Source organism: Stomoxys calcitrans, chromosome 4, assembly GCF_963082655.1.
Source record: "Stomoxys calcitrans chromosome 4, idStoCalc2.1, whole genome shotgun sequence".
In the NCBI taxonomy this organism is placed as follows: Eukaryota; Metazoa; Arthropoda; class Insecta; order Diptera; family Muscidae; genus Stomoxys; species Stomoxys calcitrans.
The window spans coordinates 70,697,353-70,713,536 of NC_081555.1; the positions used below are offsets into that span (position 1 = coordinate 70,697,353).

Consider the following 16,184-nt stretch of genomic DNA (forward strand, 5'->3'; position numbering starts at 1 on the left):
AAAATTCTAAAGCTATTTAACGATGTCTATCCGTCTCTTTGTTGTAATCACTCTACAGCCTTCAAAAATTGAGATATTGAGCTGAAACTTGGCACAGATACGTCTTTTTGATGCACGCTGGTTAAGTTCTTGAACGGACCAAATCGGACCATATTTGGATATAGCTGCTATATAGACCGATCTGCCGATAAAAGGTCTAATACCCATAAATGCTTTATTTGGGTTATAAATGGGTTATTTTAAGCCTTCAAATATGATTCAGATCGAAATATATTTAGATATAGCTGCCATATAGACCGATCTGCCGATAGAGGGCAGTTAATTTTTTAACCGATTTCGCTGAAATTTGAAAAAGTGGGTTAATTTAAGCCTCCCGACATCTGACCTAAATATGGTTCAGATCGGACTATATTTAGATATAGCTGCCATATACACCGATCTCCCGATAAAGCGTCTTAAGCCCATAAAAGCGTTAACTTTTATCCGATTTCGCTGAAAATTGAAGCAGTGAGTAGTTTTAGGCCTCTCGACATCTGACCCAAATATGGTTCAGATCGGACAATATTTAGATATAGCTGCCATATACACCGATCTCCTGATAAAGGGTAAGAAGCCCATATCTGACCTTAATATGGTTCAGATCGGACTATATTAAGATATAGCTGCCATATACACCGATCTCCCGTTAAAGCTTTTTATCCGATTTCGCTGAAATTTGAAGCAGTGAGTAGTTTACGCCTCTCGACATCTGACCCAAATATGGTTCAGATCAGACTATATTTAGATATAGCTGCCACATACAACGATCTCCTGATAAAGGGTCTGAAGCCCATAAAAGCTTTATTTTTTAACCGATTTCCCTGAAATTTGAGTAGGTAGTTTTAGGCCTTCCAACATAGGATCCAAATATGGTTTTGATCGGAATAAATTTAGATATAGCTGTCTTATAGACCGATATACCGATAAGGGGTCTGAAACCCATAAAAGCTTTATTTATTACCCGATTTCGCGGAAATTGGAAACGGTGAGTTTTTTGAGCCTCCCTATATCCGACCTTAATATGATTCCGATTGGTTTATGTTTGGATATAGCTGCCAAAAAGACCAATATTTTGTTCTACAAAATTGAACAGTGACTTATACATATATTAGACCACTCAATATCCGTGCCGAATTTGGGTGCTTATGTTATCTAATTTTCACCGGATGGTGACGAAAGGGGGTTTACATATATACCCGAGGTGGTGGGTATCCAAAGTTCGGCCCGGCCGTACGTAATGCCTTTTTACTTGTTGTTCTTCAATTTATCTGAAATTTTAGTTTCTTTACTTGTTTTTGTTCTTTTTAAAAAATTATCTTCTTCGGCCTTTTTTTCCTTCATCTTACAAAACAAAAAGTTTGGCACTCTAATGTATTCACATATAAGTATTTTGTGTACTCGTATGTTTGTATATTGTGCTCCGTCAGACATGTTTATAAAATAAAATTCATTTTAATTATTTTCTCATGTTACAAACCTATCATAACACGAGCAACAACAACAACAACAACACAAATTATAACAATAAAAAAAACATTTTGCGTTGTTTTTTATGTTTATTAGACGGTGTGTTAAATCACTTGAACAACACTATTCACATAATGTTATTGCTCATTGGAGTATATTGCTTAAAACTAAAAAAAAAACTTTTGTTTTTCGTTTATTTTCAGATCAATGACAACAACTTAATAGCTAGACTAGTCCATAAACTTGAAAAGAAAAACGTGAAAATTCCAGATATTTAAAGGGGACACAGGCGACGTTTATATATTTACACACAGGTAAGAAATTAAATCATTGATGACGTACAACAAAACATAAATGCATGTCCATACAGGCAGGAATATTTTAAGCCTTTTACTACAATAGAATTAGTTTTGGGAGCCCGTAAAACTCCACTCTGAAAAAAAATATAATTGACGCGTTTTGCGCTACATTTATTCGGTCTTGAAATAATTTATACAATCGGAAATTGTCCGGTTGCAGACCGTACATCCGGAGAAAAATTGATAACAAACGTGCTCATTTCAGTACCTTACGATATTGACAGTAAACCAACTCCGTATGGTAACAAAGCAATACCGCATGGAAAAATAAAATTATTAGCACCGATTGGTAATGGGCTTATCATCGAATTGTAGTTCGATTCTCTAACTCTTTACCGACAGAATTAACAATATTTGTCGGAAGGTAATAAGATTTATCGGTAAGTGCTATTAAGTATTGAAATTTTACCGAAATTTTTCGGTATGAAGTGTCGGTAACAACCGAAAATCATCGGTAAGTCTTTGGGGAGAAGTTTAACATAGCTTACATGCATAGCACAGTACCTCACAAATATCGTCAGTATTAGGAATGGATAACCACGGCTGAAAATTGTGCTGATGCTCATGCCAGGATTCGAAAGCAGACGTTCATCGGTAAACTCTGCACCACGGTGGTCTTCATCACCATAGAGCTATTTACAAAAATAGTGGCCTCGAAAATAGAATGGAACCATATTCGCAATGAATATGAAAGGGTCTCATATATACTTTATTGCACTTCAATTTAAATGAAATTGGGGAAAAATAAAAAATAAAGACGTTTAAACCTAGAATACTAAAAATAGTTTTTATACCCTCCATCATAAGATGGGGGGTATACTAATTTCGTCATTCTGTTTGTAACTACTCGAAATATTCGTCTGAGACCCCATAAAGTATATATTGTATATTCTTGATCGTCGCGACATTTTATGTCGATCTAGCCATGTCCGTCCGTCTGTCCTTCCGTCCGTCTGTCTGTCGAAAGCACGCTAACTTCCGAAGGAGTAAAGCTAGCCGCTTGAAATTTTGCACAAATACTTCTTATTAGTGTAAGTCGATTGGTATTGTAAATAGGCCACATCGGTCTATGTTTTGATATAGCTGCCATATAAACCGATCTTGGGTCTTGACTTCTTGAGCCTCTAGAGTGCGCGATTCTTATCCGATGGGAATTAAATTTTGTACGACGTGATATGTTATGATATCCAACAATTTTGCCAAGAGTGGTTCAAATCGGTCCATAACCTGATATAGCTGTCATATAAATCGATCTTGGGTCTTGACTTCTTGAGCCTCTAGAAGGCGCAATTCTTATCCGATTTGAATGAATTTTTGCACGCAGTATTTTGTTATGATATTCAAGAACTGTGCCAAGTATGGTTCAAATCGGTTCATAACCTGACATAGCTGTCATATAAACAGATCTGGGGACTTGACTTCTTGAGTTTCTAGAGGGCTCAATTTCTATCCGATTTGGCTGAAATTTCGCAAGACGTTTTTTATTGTTACTTTCAACAACTATGTCAAATAAAGTACAAGTCGGTTCATAACCTGATATAGCTGCCATATAAACCGATCTGGGATCTTGACTTCTTGAGCCTCTAGAGGTCGCAATTATTATCCGATTTGCCTGAAATTTTGTACGACGGATTCTCTCATGACCATTAACATACGTGTTTATTATGGTCTAAATCGGTCTTTAACCCGATACAGCTCCCATATAAATCGATCTCTCTATTTAACTTCTTGAGCCCCCAAAGGGTGCAATTCTTATTCGAATTGGCTAACATTTTTCACAGGTCTCCAACATATAATTTAATTGTGGTCCAAACCGGACCTTATCATGATATCGCTCTAATAGCAGAGCAAATCTTTTCTTATATCCTTTTTTGCCTAAGAAGGGATGCCGGGAAAATAACCCGACAAATGCGGTCCATGGTGGAGGGTATATAAGATACGGCCCGGCCGAACTTAGCACGCTTTTACTTGTTATTCCTCTAATTCGAAACTTCGCCTGGGAGGCAACATTAATATAAAATCCATATTTCACTTAAAAAAATTTTAAACTTAAATGTGTCTGTATATCACCAACGCAACCCCGCAAATCCAAAACCGTTCGTGCACTAGCTCGTACAACACTCAACTGAGTTGGTACGTTACTCAACAAATTTGTTTTTAAAAAATAATTCAAAAGAGATAAGGACATTTTTGTGGGAACGCTGTTAGACGCAGAACATGCTATGGAATCAATGAGTCTTCCCCTGCGCGCGTTTCTTGTTAGAGGTGACGTCTTCTACGATGGCCGCGCTAGTGAGACGTGGTCTGGAGCTCTAGGCCGCAGTGTGGCAAATGCCTTGTGGCCGAGTATTTCGCGAAACAGGATGTTGCTTACCTCGGGGTTGACGAACCATGACTTCGGATTGCTGATGGAAGCCCTAGACTGGTTATAAACGACAGGTTGCATAGCACTGGACGCAGGGCGAGACAAACTTATTCAGGAAGTGCGATGCCCTAGACACGTTATTAGGGCAGAGTACAGCATTGGAGTTGTTCTAGGGCATCGAATTTTTCTTTCTGAATAATAAAACATTTATTAAGAATCAAAAATTTTGCCGTGATTTTTCAAACATATATTCAATGCTTTCTATTAAAAGAATAACATAGCATCGAACTTATAAAAGTTGAGCAAGTGTGTGTTGTTATTCAAAACACTTTGGCTGGCTAGTGTATCATAATTTCTGTTACGACATGTAACTTCATCAGCACCTTTGTCAAATTGATGAAGCTGCCTTACATAACAGCACACACTTGCTCAACTTTTATAAGTTCTTTGCTAACGTATTCTTTAGAAATAGAAAGAATTAAATATGATCTCGAGCTATGCTATTCTTTGAATAGAAAGCATTGAATATGATCTCGAGCTGAAAGATGTTCGAAAAATCACGAAAAGATTTTAAAGATCAAAATAAAAGAGCCCAAACAGACAAAGAAAAAACTGTTTAAAATATTGCTCATATTTACACCGACTTCATAGTGAAAATGAAAATAAATTTAATGACATTTCATCTTTTTATCAATATTCGTCGTTAATTTTCACCGAGATGTATAATCGGTAACCTTTGATTACAGAATAACATAATCGTTGATTCAATTGATTTTTTCATTTATTAGCGATGTTGGTTCGATAAAGAAAAAATTTTAAGAATCACACTACTGGTATTAGTTTAAATACCGTAGTGTTATTGGTTTTAATACCATACCGTTATTGTTTTAATACCAATATCGTTATCTAATAATATTCCATCCCCTAATGAACCAAATTAATTAACCATTGAAAATAATTTTAGTTTTATTTTATTTCGATAATGTATGTTAATAACGGCTGAACCAATCTTCATGAAATTTTCACAGTATGTAGAGTTTGGATCCTTCGTTGAAAATCTTTGTTTGATATCCGAAGGGGGGCGGACCTTCCCCCCAACCACATTTTTCATAAAATGCTATGTCGATTATGTCTATTATCTTTCGTTTGCCTATAAAGAGATATCGGGCAAAGAACTAGTATATAAAATTTGGCCCGTCCGAACTTAGCACGCTTTTACTTGTTATATGTAAAAAGCCACTAAGAAAAAGAGCTCATTTTTATCGATTATTATGTTTTAGTACATGTAAAACCTAAAATAAATAGCATGATTTATGATCCGTGTAATTCAGGGCTGCAGTACTGTCATGATTCTTACTCTTTAACAAAATAATTTTCGAACCGCTATGGCTTTAAAACTAATGGATGGATTTAAAACGTCCAATAATTTCTTCCTGCAGTATACCCTTAATTTTAAAACTGTGTATCACAAAATTTAAAAAAAAAATATATATACAATAAAATAAATCCATTTTTTCATCACTTTCTATCCTATAATGGAATTTTTGGGACAGCCATAGTGCAGAAGTTAGCATATCAGCCTATGACACTGGACGCCTGAGTTCTTATCCTGGCGGGAACATCAGAAAAAAATTGTTATTCTCCCCAAAAAGGAGTGGCACTGTGGCCCGCCGTTCGGACTCGGCCATAAGAAGGAGGTCTCCTATCATTAAGCTTAAACTTAAAACCATAGTCGTTTTATATGTACTTAAACCTTAAAAAAGGTAATTTTGTTTTTAAGTGGCTGTTTTTCAAGCGAATGCCTAAATATTAACGGACACAGACTTCCAATTCAAATTTAGATCGCTGACTCATTCCCATTTTATACATTCCTTTGAATTTTTTATTTTTTACAAAAATCCAGCTATTAACTTAACATCCTTACTTTTAGAGTTTAAACATTTAAGACGAAGGCACAACGTAGACTTTATCCCAAAGTCAGTTTCCTAACTTGCAAAAAATGGGCAACTTAAAATAAAGTTCTTCATATTTGGCTCGAATCTTTAAAGTTGGGGAAAAAAAATTTTTTGCAACATTTTTCCGAAACATGCAAACCTATTGAAAATTTTAATTAGCAGGAATCTAAACAACTAGATTCGTATTGTAGTTGTGTTTGTGAGTATTTAAGTTTTATGAAATTTCTCTAAATTTTGGTTTCGCTGTACTATCCGCCGTTCACACTCGACTACAAAAAGTAGTCCCCTTATCATTAAAGAAGTATGGGGTTATACTAACTTCGCTATTCCGTTTGTAATACATCGAAATATTGATCTAAGACTCCATACAGTATATATTATATATATTCTTGATCGTCTTTTTAAGTCGATCTAGCCATGTCCTTCCGTCTGTCTGTCTATAGAAAACACGCTTTCTTTCGAAGGAGTAAAACTAGACGCTTGAAATGTTGCACAAATACTTCCTATTAGCGTAGATCGATTGGGATTACAATATACGTGCCAATCGGTCTATTACCTGATAGAACTCCCATGCAAACCGATCACTCCATATTACTTCTTCAGTCCGCCTAGGGCGCAATTCTAATCCGATTTTGTTGAAATTTTGCACACTATTTATTCTTTGTTTGCCTATAACTTGATAAATGCGATCCATGATGGAGGAAATGTAAGATTCGGCCCGGCCGAACGTAGCACGCTTTTACTTGTTCCATTAATATAAGAAAGTATCGTCTCTGCTTGTAACATGTTTTTATTAACCTGGTCTAAATGAAGATTGTTTTGTCTGTCATGTAAAAATATACAAAAACCATAGAATATATAATGCAATTGTAGTATTGTATATGTGAAATTTAAATGCACAATTTAGAAAAACGCATCACAAGGCCACAGAACGCTAGGCACCTACAAAAACGGCCTAAAACCACAACGAAAAAATAAAACTAGTAACAAAAGCACGTACATAAAAAGTAAGCATCGTGACATACTCTGAAAACTAATCCAAAAGGCATGAAAAAGTTGCAACCAAACGCTCTAAAAGTAAAATAAAACGAAACAAACAGAAACATAGAAACATTTGCAGAAATACTAAAAAGACAGGCGGAGTAGCAGGCAGGCAGGCCGGGCATAAGGCGGACAATAACTTTTGGTAGTCGCCCACTTATCGCTATAGCACTAAATATTCGTTCATAGAAATGGAAAATGTAACAGCCATTAACCATTAGCCACTTACAAAGGCATGGACGTACGTGCCGATGTGTACCCACTAAGTCCACAGTCATCCAAACTTAGGCTGAGCTAACTATCCAAACCGCCAGCACCAGATGCATTTTGTCAGGCCTCATAGATCGTCCAAACACAAAAAAGGCAGCATCAATTAGCCAAAGGAAAACACCAGTGAGGCAAATAAACAGAAAACCAAAACCAAATGAATTCATATAAAATGTAAAAGTGGGGCAAGAGCACTCTCAAGCCCCAACCGCTGTTTAATAATTAAATGAAAAACCATATGAAAAACACATTGGAAAATGTTCTCCTTATGCTACAAAGGACGACCTCACAACAACGAACGAGTAATTACCAAGAAATAAGCAAAACCAGCTTGAGTAAGTGGGGAAGGAGGGTTAAATGCAAGGACGAAACAAAAGGCAAAATATTGTATATACCTCCCTAAGTGTTTTCTCCACAAACCCCAATTGAAAGGCATACAAAGCGATATGTGGTACAATTGCCCCTGCACACATGGTGCGCTGTGCTTTTAAGGTGAATAAACGACCCTCAACCCATACCACACCGAGTTCCATCATAGTACGTGGTCTCTATTTATATTCCAAAAGGAAGATTTGTATCGTGGCTTTTTTCGTATACCGAGTGTATTCCCATGAGGATAGTATAATAGAAGTGTAAAGCCAACATGTCAATATCAACATTGTTACATGATATCCTAAATCAGGGATGATAATTTTAATACTTTGTTACTTGTTTTTGATACTTTTTAGACATCGAAAGTAGCATGGTACCCGCACGTGTCATTTAGTACTTTTTCGAGAAAAACAACTTTTAATTTTTTATGAAGAATTTTAAGTTCTCCAATTGCCATTAGCATAACTTATCGGCATGGTTGGTTTGGTTTCCGCTACCATTTCATATTATACTCTCCACCATAGGATGCGGGTGGAGGGTATAATATTCTGTTTGTAACACCTCTAAATATGCGTCTAAGACAACATATAAAGTATATATATTCTTGATAGTCATGACATTTTAAGTCGATCTAGCCATGTCTGTCCCCCCGTCTGTCTGTCGAAAGCAAGCTAACTTTCGAAGGAGTAAAGCTAGCCGCTTGAAATTGTACACAAATACTTTTTATAAGTGTAGGTCGGTTGGGATTGCAAATGGGCCAAATCTGAAATATTACACAATGACTTCCACAAAATTCAGCATTCAATTCATTTATAGTCCGAATCGGACTATAACTTGATATAGCTCCAATAGCATAACAGTTCTTATTCATTATAAGCAGAACTCGACAAATAGGATCCATGGTGGAGGGTATATAAGATTCGGTCCGGCCGAACTTGCACGCTCTTACTTGTTTCTAAAGTATTTCCTGCATATTAGTTGTGTGGTTGAAATGTGGATCTTTGGGGACCATGTTTAGACAAAATAAGATATATATTACTCCTAGTTTAAAAGCAATCTAATGCACGATAAGCTCTATGGGAGCTATCTTAAGCTATAGTCCGAGTATAAACTCGGCTGTAACAAGAGGTTCCTTATCAATGAGTCAAAAACTTTGATTAGACTGTACTCATAGAAATGTTAGAAGTATCCCCGGCGTTTTTAGACAAATTTTAATTCAAGTTAGACAAGAGGTATCCTAATGCAGTTCGAAATGGACTGGACGAATGAAACTGGTTAAATAAAAGAAATGTTTCCATCATATAAGGATATATTTTGGGGGAAAATTGGTTTGTAAAAAATCGTAATTTTTTATGCCTCCAAAATTCAAACATAAATTTTCCAAAAATTCTTGGGAGTGATATTTCTTATTGCATTTGATGGTTTCTATGTTGAAAAAATACATTTATGGAGATAAGCCTACTACTTTTAACAACAGGTGGGATTTTATATGAAAGTCATTCAAATCTACTTTTCATTGCTAAAATGGTCGTTAAGAATTAAGAAAATGATTTCGATTCTTGTAGAAAGAAAGTGGTTTAAAACAATGTTACCACATTCCCGTTTACTTTCCATTCTTTTTATTCGAATTAAAGTTTGAAATGGTCTATATATCGTTGCCGACTCTCAACTAGTGTTACTCTGAATGTTAAAACCTAAGTAGAACATCACATTTCAAATGGAGAATTGCAAATAAGAACCAACAATTCCCCCGTAGATGTAGAAATCCGGAAGAGAAAATGGACTTGCATGGGTGATATCCTACGCTGACTGTGCGATGATATAGCAAGAAATGTCCTAGACTTGAACCTGCAAGGACAGCGAGGGAGGGAACGCCCGAAAACACATGGATACGCTGTAGGAAGAGAGACTTGGAATCATCCCATATATCGTGGAATCATGCAAAGGCTTTGGCCAACGATAGAGCTTGATGGAGAGATCTTGGTGATGCCCTAAGTTCACATCACATTTTATTGCATATATGAGTAACGAACTTTTATTCTCTATCAATTCCTCTATAAAACCCCAAAAGAGACACGCCATTAGCTCTATTCCATCCGATTTTATGTATCCGCCATTATTATTATTTTAGAAAAATTTTGACTTTTCTAAATTTTGTTATCGTCACCATGAAAACACGTGAAAACAATTTCTAAATTCCATCTAGACTTCGCGCAAAGATCTCTATTTGTAAAATTTACTCTTATATGGGAGCTACTTGTTCGATTCGTCCATTGATTGGAATATACTTTTTCTATTCCGAGAAGATGATGTTTGTCAAATTTTAGACAAATTGGAACAAAAATGCGGGCTTCAGAGAATAAATACTGAAAATTGTGGGTATGTTAAATTGGGACCTGCACCTAAGATTGGACCCATATGGACCATATTCGCATTTTATAGGCTTCAGATGTTTAATCTGGAGATCGTTCCATATATGGACTGGGATGAGTAAATTATAACAAATTTTTGTAAATTTCAGCAAAATCGGAAGCTTAATAAATAAAAAATACATTTGTGTCAAAATTTTGCTTCCATTAAATATTAAACTGTAAAACTGTATTCTACACTTATAAAGACGGAATTCCTAAAATTTTGCTTTGGACCCCATCTGAATACTGCTGCCGAAGTTCATCCAATTGATTTTAATCATGTAATGATATTACCAAACTTTGTCTTCCATTTAAATAACGTTTAAATAACTATTCAATTCAAAAAATATATTTATGGCAACAAGAATAAACCAAAGAGCAATAAATCGTAGCATTTGAGAATTAAGTACCCAAATGCATCTTAGAAAAATTGGAAACAATTCTTACCTAGCAACATAAGCTAATCAAAACTTGTATCTCTGTGCGCTTTCCTTTCTGTGCACCTTGTTTTTTGACTTCAAAATCGATTATTCGACTTTTAAATCATTGAAATTCGAATTTGACTTCTTTACACAAAAAGTCGACTAATCGATTTGTCGACAGTTGACTTTGGTATCCTTAATATTGACCTGATGTCCGTAATAATTACGTGACTTTCAAAGTTAAAAAAAATACTATTCGTGGCCTTACCCTTCTGGTTGTTATTGTTTTATGACCATATTACTGTCCGTAATAGATGCTTACATTCGACGTCCTCGCGTTAGTACCACACCACCTCACGCATCCCGTGATCGCCCAGATCTCCGACTACAGTACAGTATTATGGTCAGGCAGTCTAAAATAGATCTCAGTCCCTGGCTTCTCAGGCCCACTCTGTTCTCAAGCTTTGATCCATCCATGTAACATGATCTTCCAGATGGCAATAGTAGGGTTCCGTCTATCCAAGACTGTGCCGCTGGCAGCAGTGCCGCGCACTCGACCTCAAGTGTCGTCTCAGTTATCCGATGGGAAACCCCTTCCCTTCCTTCCAGGATTCCTATCGTCGCCCCGATTATACCGCGATGGTATGAGCTGCTCCCATCCTCAATCCATTCTCCCTTCGCCTAAAGACTCATAGCCGCAGTGGCTGCCTCACACTTAATTTGTATGTTAATGGGTCGGATATCTAGAATAGTATCCAGTGCCCTAGTGGGCGTGGTCCTCATCGCTCCGCCTATGCCAAGACATGTTCTCAGAGTCCATTAACTTGGCTATATTCGTTGTTAGGTGATGCTGCTAAAAATATTTTATATGACACTCTGAGATGGCTAGAAAAATTATGCAGCTTTATAACAAGATTTTCGGGTTGAACATTTCCAACAAAGAGTTTTAGATGATAAATCTTCACAGACGGCTCGCAGATAGAGTCAACGACGGGGTTTGATATCTGGGCCACAATCAAAATTCTCAAAAGAAGCTACTCACCCACAAAATAATAGACAGTACAGAAAATCTAGTCATGCGTGTAGCTATATGGTCGGTACTTTGTTCACTTTTCCTAGCAATTTTTTGACTTGTATTGCAGACAAATTTCCTTACAGAAAATTAAAATTCTTTTAAAATTTTAACATTTTCATTTACGAATTCCTTTTTAAAAATAAGATTTCGCCAGCGAAAAGCGATCGTTGTACCAAACCTTAGCGAATATCATATTGTATAGGTTTTTTAATGTCTGGTTATGAACAAAAAATCATATTTACCAAGTTTATGTGGTATTTAAGTTTCTACTTTTTTTGCATTTTCAAATGTTAAAATTTTTTTTCTTTTAAAGATAGGTGTGTATATTCTCTGTTTGATTTATAAGTCAACATGTAAATATGAGACGGACGTGAACAATGAATGTAATTGCAAAGAATACTTTGAATAAGCATTTGTTCAAATACTCGCAGTACCTCAAGTGCCACATATTTCATTTAATTAAAGCATAAGGCTGACTACAATTGCAACTGCAATTCTGGCGGCACCACAATTGTACTGCTGATGTTTGCCACTTGCCATCTGTATGGCAAAAATAGTATAATTAGTTAGTTTTTAATGTTCATGTAGAAATAAGATCATCAATTCGTACTCTTATACGCGTTGTACATACTCTACACGCTTCGCAATGGATTTATGCAAAATGTACTACCAACAAATACGGGGTCTTTATATGGTGGTGTGTGTAATCTGATGGCACCAAACCAAAAATATTCCCACCCAATGTCACTTTCTAACTTACTAAAGAAATAAAATGGTCGCCCCTTTGTGTTCGTTATGGGATGTGGCACGCGAGCAAACGCCTCCAATGACAATAACAAAAGCCCATAGATCTTGGAAAAGTGTTTCTTATCACATGTGAATAGTTAGTAAAATCTACATAAATTTTACTTTCGTTATACATTGTTTGTGCTGATTTTACAAGTAAGAAAAGTTTCCTTTAGCGGAGAGTTTTCCCTTTTTTTGTTTTAACTGTATATGCTTTTTAAATACGAACATTGTTATTGTACGAAGTGATACTTTTTATACCCTCCACCATAGGATGGGGGTAGACTAATTTCGTCATTCTGTTTGTAACTCCTCGAAATAATCGTCTAAGGCCCCATAAAGTATATGTATTCTTGATCGTCATGACATTTTAAGTCGATGCAACCATGTCGGTTCGTCTGTCCGTCCATCTGTCGAGAGCACGCTAACTTTCGAAGCAGATAAGCTAGCCTCTTGAAATTTTGCAAAAACACCTCTTATAAGTGTAGGTCGGTTGGGATCTTGACTTCTTGGGCGCAATTCCTATCCGATTTGGCTGAAATTTCGCATGACGTGTTTTGTTATGACTTCTAACAACTGTGTTAAATATGGTTCAAATCAATACTACGGGTTATGTTATGACTTCCAACAACTGTGCTAAGTATGGTTTAAATCGGCTCATAACATGATATAGCCGCCATATAAACCGATCTTGAATTTTGATTTCATGAGCCACTAAAGAGCACAATTCTAGTCCGATTTGGCTGAAATTTCGCATGACGTGTTTTGATATGGCTTCTAACAACTGTGCCAAATATGGTCCAAATCGATTCATAACCTGATATAGCTTCCATATAAACCGATCTGGGATCTTGACTTCTCGAGCCTCCAGAGGGAGTAATTATTATCCTATTTGCCTGAAATTTTGTACAACGGCTTCTTTCATGACCCTTAGCATACGTGTCAAATATGGTCCGAATCGGTCCATAGCCTTATACAGCTCCCATATAAACCGATCTCCCTATTTCACTTCTTGAGCCCCTAAAGGGCGCAATTCTTAATCACATTGTCTGAAATTTTACACAATGACTTCTACTATGATCCGAATCGGACCATAACTTGATATAGCTCCAATACTATAGCAATTCTTTTCTTTTATCCTTTGTTTGCCTAAAAAGAGATATCGGGAAAAGAACTCGACAAACGCGATCTATGGTGGAGGGTATATAAGATTAGGCCCGGCCGATCTTAGCACGCTTTACTTGTTTATATTATTATTTTTTAATCCGATTCATGGGTGAATTATTGTAGATAAAAGTCAGTTGTCCAGATTACTACTTATACCTTACCTTGTTGCGAAATAAACTGTTATTTGATTCATACTAATCTCTAATGAATTACCATTTACAGAGCCCTGTGATGTCAAACGTTTAGCAAGAAAATATTTTGATTGGTTTCACTTTTATTTACAAATATGATCACATACAACAAATGCAATCATCTTTTACTTAATAATCATCACAGTAAATATAGTTGACAGAAGACATAATGTCTTCTTTTCGCCCAAATTAAATGCAAAGACCGACAAGAGAAAATAACAAAAACAAGAGAAAATAACAAAAAAAGAAAGTGAAATTACGGCAAATCGGAAAAATTCGTCGTCAGCAAAGAGGGTAACAACAATATGTAACAATTGCTCCCCCATTCACAACACAAGATTGCATGATTTCTACTTTTCCAAATGGATGGGCGGGCGGACGGAAGAAACAACAAAGTCCCCCCCCCCCCCCCCCATTTTTCTGCTATGGGGTAATAATGGCGACACCGAGTTGGGTGTATTTAAGAATGACAAGACCTTCAAATGACAGGAAAAACAAGTAAAAAGGCATTTAGTTCGGCCGGGCCGAACTTTGGATACCCACCACCTCGGGTATATATGTAAACCCCCTTTCGTCACAATCCGGTGAAAATTGGATTACTTAAGCACCCAAATTCGGCACGGACATTGAGTGGTCTAATATATATGTCACTATTCAATTTTGTAGAACAAAATATTGGTCTCTTCGACAGATATATCTAATTATAAACCGATATGAACCATATTAAGGTCGGATATCGTGAGGCTCATAAAAACTCACTGTTTCAAATTTCATCGGTTAATAAATAAAGCTTTTATGGGCTTCAGACCGCTTATCGGCAGATCGGTCTATATGACAGCTATTTCTAAATATAGTCCGATCACAACCATATTTAGGTGGGATGTTGGGAGGTCTTAGCCTCCCAACATCTTAACCTCCCAACAGCGAAATCGGGTAATGAATAAAGCTTTTATTGGCTTCAGACCGCTTATCGGCAGATCGGTCTACATGACAGCTATATCTAAATATAGTCCGATCTGAACGATATTTTTAAGTCATATGTCGGGAGGCTTAAAATAAGCCACTGTTGCAAATTTCAGCGAAATCGGGTAATAAATAAAGCTTTTATGGTCTTCAGACCCTTTATCGACAGATCGGTCTATATGGTAGCTATATCTAAATATAGTCCAATGTTAACCATATTTGGGTAAGTTGTCGGGAAGCCATAAACTACTCACTGTTTCAAATTTCAGCAAAATCAGATGAAAAATTAACTTTTTAAGGCCATTAGACCCCTCATCGGAAAATCGGTCTGTAAAGCAGCTGTATCCAAATATTGTCCGATTTGGCCCGTTCAAGAACTTAACCAGCGTGCATCAAAAAGATGTATCTATGCCAAATTTCAGCTCAATTTTTGAAGGCTGTAGAGTGAATACAACAGACGGACGGATAGACACACAGACATCGTTAAATCGTCTTAGAATTTTTCGACGATCCGAAATATGTAGGGTCGGAAAATGATATTTCGATGTGTTGCAAACGGAATGACTAAATGAATATACCTACGGTGGTGGGTATAAATTGATCCATATGCTTCAGATAATTCATTTAAAGAGCAAAACAATAAGACAATTTTCAATTTCAATATCTACCGTATGCTGTCTTAGCATTCGGATTCGATCTATCGACTATCCAGCAATCTGACGAAAACCCAAAATCGTCTAAGCGAGTAAAATAACCTGTTGGACAATTCAGAGAGCGATCGGTTTTGTAATAATGCCAATACTAGACGTTCAATGTTTAAAGTGTAAAGTTCTGCCACTCTAAAACAGCACCCTGTATACGGTTGCTAACTATTGCCGGTGGAAGTGGCTTCACAGTAGAATCAACCATTAAAATCAATTTAAAAAAAATCTCTTTCAAGACCAAGCCGAGGGAAAATGTAAACATCATTTCTTATTTCTTGGGCGCAAATAACAAAGCTTTGGCATTATTTGGCTTCATTCAAAGCCTGGCTTTAAACACAAATTTGTCAGGTGATAACAATTGGCTGGAGTGTAAAAATGAATAGAAATTTTGCCAAAAGAAAAGGGTAGCAAACATTTTAAAAAGAAAATTAAAACGAAAATGTTATTACACCCAAAATGACGATGCAGAAGTAATGCTGCTGCCTCTGCTACTGTTGCTTTGACATAAAATTTGGATTGTTCAATTCGGTAATGATGGGAATTTATTGCCTTTATGATTTTATTTTTGTTTTCTTGCAAATATTTGTCTTTTTATTGTCT

General features: G+C 36.3%; 1 protein-coding gene across 4 annotated transcripts in view; it reads left to right on the forward strand.

Moving 5' to 3' along the window:
• LOC106090029 (uncharacterized) overlaps positions 1–16,184 on the forward strand; it is a 176,420-nt gene that overhangs the window by 129,899 nt on the left and 30,337 nt on the right. For all 4 annotated transcript variants that reach the window (XM_013256071.2, XM_013256069.2, XM_013256068.2 and 1 more), the window contains one exon: positions 1,710–1,820. The gene's annotated coding sequence lies outside the window, so the exon portion shown is untranslated. The remainder of the gene's footprint in view (positions 1–1,709; positions 1,821–16,184) is intronic.